This window comes from Schistocerca americana, chromosome 2 (genome assembly GCF_021461395.2).
Source record: "Schistocerca americana isolate TAMUIC-IGC-003095 chromosome 2, iqSchAmer2.1, whole genome shotgun sequence".
NCBI classification, from domain to species: domain Eukaryota; kingdom Metazoa; phylum Arthropoda; class Insecta; order Orthoptera; family Acrididae; genus Schistocerca; species Schistocerca americana.
Genome location: NC_060120.1, coordinates 814118734 through 814123605, shown reverse-complemented (window position 1 = coordinate 814123605; position 4872 = coordinate 814118734). Strand labels below are relative to the sequence as shown.

The 4872-nt window shown below is 42.4% G+C and overlaps 1 non-coding gene across 1 annotated transcript; it reads left to right on the top strand.

Annotated features, from left to right (window-relative positions):
• The first annotated feature begins 250 nt into the window (after positions 1 to 250).
• Trnat-ugu lies at positions 251 to 324 on the top strand. Its single transcript has one exon. It is a non-coding gene; the product is annotated as a tRNA-Thr (tRNA).
• Positions 325 to 4872: the final 4548 nt, after the last annotated feature.

The window sequence follows — 4872 nt, the reverse complement described above, 5'->3', positions numbered from 1 at the left end:
TTCTTTCGAGAACAAGTTACTGTCTTCAAATATATAGTTAAAGGCTACCCAGCCATTGACCTTCGTCTGTGCGAATGCGCACAGGTTGCCCAAACTCTTACGGGAATCGCCAAAGCGTGCGCGAGTAATGAGTGGGTGGGCAAATGTCTATAAGGTACAATACATATGTAGAATTGTGGACAGTTGTGAATGTGAGTCTCACGGGAAGCGTGCAAGGGATAAGTCCCTGCAGTCGCGCTATTCACCTTTGTCCTCGGTGGCTCAGATGGATAGAGCGTCTGCCATGTAAGCAGGAGATCCCGGGTTCGAGTCCCGGTCGGGGCACACATTTTCAGCTGTCCACATCGAGGTATAACAATAACACCTGTCGGCAGCTGAGGTTGTCAATTAGTCATCATTAATTATAAGGTTCATTACTGGTAAGATGGTTGATAAAAATACAAACAACTTAAATACAGTTGGGGCCAGAGATATGTGCTATGAAAATATCCAAAACTGAATGGGGATCGATGAAGATCAATCAAAAGAAGTACACAGTTAAAACAATTCCATAACTTAAGAGTATAGAGCACTCTACAGTGTTTGATCCGTTCTTTAAATTAAATATCTGCTTCAGTTAAGCCCGCCAATCGTGAGTATGTTTGACTACAGGTCTGGGTTGAATTTACAAAAGTTAGGAGAGCTGGAGACGACCACAGTTGTCAGTGGCAATCGAATATCACTTGCTGGCATAGTGCGAGCACGCGTGTTTATCTTTTTTGTTGGTGGCGGCAGTGGCTGCTGTCAGTATGAGCTGTAAACCTCAGAATCGATTCTAAATCACTCTCGACTGTTAAACACCAGTCAGATACATTTCCTATGTCTTACATGAAGCGAGACGCTTAGTTATTCCCTAGCCAAATTAATTGGCATGGCACACGCTATTTGGCTGGAGAAGCACATATGTCATTGCCCTCAAATCGCTCGCAAGCATTAACTGTTAGTGCTCGGTGTGATTCACCATGCTAGGGGACTTTGCAGTTTAACTCCTTACGAGCTAAGACGAGCCTATGAACAAGTGTTCACATAATGACTCTCACAATCTTCTCAGCATGGCGCGGGTAACCTTTCTCAATCACTGGACGATCTGCTGCAAGAGTAGAAGTTGATTACTCTGTCTGCAATTTGCCTACAACGAAGCTGATGACACGCATTTTCTTTCTGGCCAATCAGAGCATTCATACTCGTTATAACTCTAACTACTACAGTTTTTGTAGTGTACTGCAAGTGTCGTTTCTTTTGTAGGGTGCAGTTTGACTTCTTCCACCTAACACTGAGATAAACAGCGTTTTCTCTAATGCGAGTTTTAACACAAGTGGCTACAAAGAGTCACCAATGTTTTGAGCTGCGTTTCTCCAGACGTTTATCTGGCATCTCCAGGGGTGTTCCTGTAGAAAGGCTTTCTGAAGGGTCATCGTTAAAAACAGGGACAAGGGCTGCTTTTTCCGGCTGCCTATGCAGTGGCTTCGGCTGGCTTCTTACTTTGTCTTCTAGGTGTCCCACTGTCAAAGTTTCAGCTGAAGACGGGAGGGCATTCTGTCATAAAATTGTCCTTCCCTCAGAACTGCTTCTCGTAGGTCAGGTCTGCGACATTACTTGCACGCAATTACTAGTGGCAGTGTTAGTGCTTTATATTCACGAAATGTCATTTTGTTTATTCGCTTTACCTATTAATAAAATTTGTCCATTGTCACATAACTATGTCATGTGATATATCGAGTTAACCGGAACTGTTTCAGGAATTCAATGTAACGTGCATTATTTGTTTGACACATTATAGTAAATGTTTTTTTTTCTGAATGGATACGTTAACGTTTACTATGAAATGTGACTCTGGATATAAACACAATTTATAGAAAAAATACAATTATGTATTCTTGAATATAACTTTGAAGCAGAATCTCCGTGACCAAACACAAGATATATGCCAATGAGAGATGAAAGAAACAATTGGAATTTACCGAACAATTACCGTCTTTAAAATCAGAGATAAAAATGAATACTGAAGATCTACATGTACATCTACATTTACGCTCCGCAAACCACCCAACGGTGTGTGGCGGAGGGCACTTTACGTGCCATTGTCATTACCTCCATTTCCTGTTCCAGTCGCGTATGGTTCGCGGGAAGAACGACCGTCTGAAAGCCTCCGTGCGCGCTCTAATCTCTCTAATTTTACATTCGTGATCTCCTCGGGAGGTATAAGTAGGGGGAAGCAATATATTCGATACCTCCTCCAGAAACGCACCCTCTCGAAACCTGGCGAGCAAGTTACACCGCGATGCAGAGCGCCTCTCTTGCAGAGTCTGCCACTTGAGTTTATTAAACATCTCCGTAACGCTATCACGGTTACCAAATAACCCGGTAACGAAACGCGCCGCTCTTCTTTGGATCTTCTCTATCTCTTCCGTCAACCCGACCTGGTACGGATCCCACACTGATGAGCAATACTCAAGTATAGGTCGAACGAGTGTTTTGTAAGCCATCTCCTTTGTTGATGGACTACATTTTCTAAGCACTCTCCCAATGAATCTCAACCTGGTACCCGCCTTACCAACAATTAATTTTATATGATCATTCCACTTCAAATCGTTCCGCACGCATACTCCCAGATATTTTACAGACGTAACTGCTACCAGTGTTTGTTCCGCTATCATATAATCATACAATAAAGGATCCTTCTTTCTATGTATTCGCAATACATTACATTTGTCTATGTTAAGGGTCAGTTGCCACTCCCTGCACCAAGTGCCTATCCGCTGCAGATCTTCCTGCATTTCCTGCAATTTTCTAATGCTGCCACTTCTCTGTATACTACAGCATCATCCGCGAAAAGCCGCATGCAACTTCCGACACTATCTACTAGGTCATTTATATATATTGTGAAAGCAATGGTCCCATAACACTCCCCCTGTGGCACGCCAGATGTTACTTTAATGTCTGTAGACGTCTCTCCATTGAGAACAACATGCTGTGTTCTGTTTGCTAAAAACTCTTCAATCCAGCCACACAGCTGGTGTGATATTCCGTGGGCTGTTACTTTATCAGGCGGCAGTGCGGAACTGTATCAAACGCCTTCTGGAAGTCAAGGAAAATGGCATCTACCTGGGAGCCTGTATATAATATTTTCTTGGCCTCATGAACAAATAAAGCGAGTTGGATCTCACACCATTGCTGATTCCGGAATCCGTGTTGATTCCTACAGACAGATTCTGGGTTTCCAGAAATGACATAATACGCGAGCAAACTACACGTTCTAAAATTCTACAACAGATCGATGTCACAGATATAAGCCTATAGTTTTGCGCATCTGCTCGACGACCCTTCTTGAAAACTAGGACTACCTGTGCTCTCTTCCAGTCATTTGGAACTTTCCGTTCCTCTAGAGACTTGCGGTACACGGCTGTTAGAAGGGGGGCAAGTTCTTTCGCGTACTCTGTGTAGAATCGAATTGGTATCCTGTCAGGTCCAGTGGACTTTCCTCTGTTGAGTGATTTCAGTTGCTTTTCTATTCCTTGGACACTTATTTCGATGTCAGCCATTTTTTCGTTTGTGCGAGGATTTAGAGAAGGAACTGCAGTGCGGTCTTCCTCTGTGAAACAGCTTTGCAAAAAGGTGTTTAGTATTTCAGCTTTACGCATGTCATCCTCTGTTTCAATGCCATTATCATCCCAGAGTGTCTGGACATGCTGTTTCGATCCACTTACTGATTTAACGTAAGACCAGAACTTCCTAGGATTTTCTGTCAAGTCCGTACATAGAATTTTACTTTCGAATTCACTGAACGCTTCACGCATAGCCCTCCTTACGCTAACTTTGATATCGTTTAGCTTCTGTTTGTCTGAGAGGTTTTGGCTGCGTTTAAACTTGGAGTGAAGCTCTCTTTGCTTTCGCAGTAGTTTCCTACCCTTGTTGTTGAACCACGGTGGGTTTTTCCCGTCCCTCACAGTCTTACTCGGCACGTACCTAAAACGCATTTTACGATTGCCTTGAACATTTTCCATAAACAGTTAACATTGTCAGTGTCGGAACAGAAATTATCGTTTTGATCTGTTAGTTAGTCTGAAATCTGCCTCCTGTAACTCTTGCTAAACAGATAAACGTTCCTCCCTTCTTTTATATTCCTATTTACTTCCATATTACACTGAACATGAAAAAAAATTTAATTACAAACCAATACTTTCATACAATAGTTCCAAGAAACATAGTTGAAAAATGAATGTAATCGTAAATTTCGTTAATTAGGGTTGGTATCGTTGCCTGCTGTTTAACAAAGGTCCCTGAGATACTGTTCATTATAACCAGGAAGCTGGAAGCCAGTGCACACTCCACCACAGAATGAGAGTTTCAATCTGGAAATAACAAAATAGGTTGTCGTTAAGCCTTGTTTCAGCAACAGGCTCTTCTCCAGAAATGCTATTCCTACCAGACATGCAAAATAGCTTCTGTGAGTTGCAAAGTAGGCAGATGCAGAATTGAAGCTGTTATGACAGTAGCGAGTCACGTCTGGATACCTCAGTTGATAAGAGTGTTTTCCACAATCGGCAAGGCAAAGGACTCAAGTCCCGGTTAGCACATAGTTTTAAGCTGTCTGAAAGATTCTTGCTGTGTCTTCTTGTAGAAACGATTCGTTTTCTGCCTATTATGTGGGTTAGTGGGGGAAAGCAACTTTTTCTTTCGCTTTCTTAGAAAGCATCATTTGCGGAAATTAGGTGTCCCATGTCTCCCTATTTATTTTTCTTACGTGACGACGAGAGATTATAACATACTGAATGATTTGCCCGTAATGTACTGAGTTCTCATGTCTCGAGAATTTCGTGTCATATACTGGGT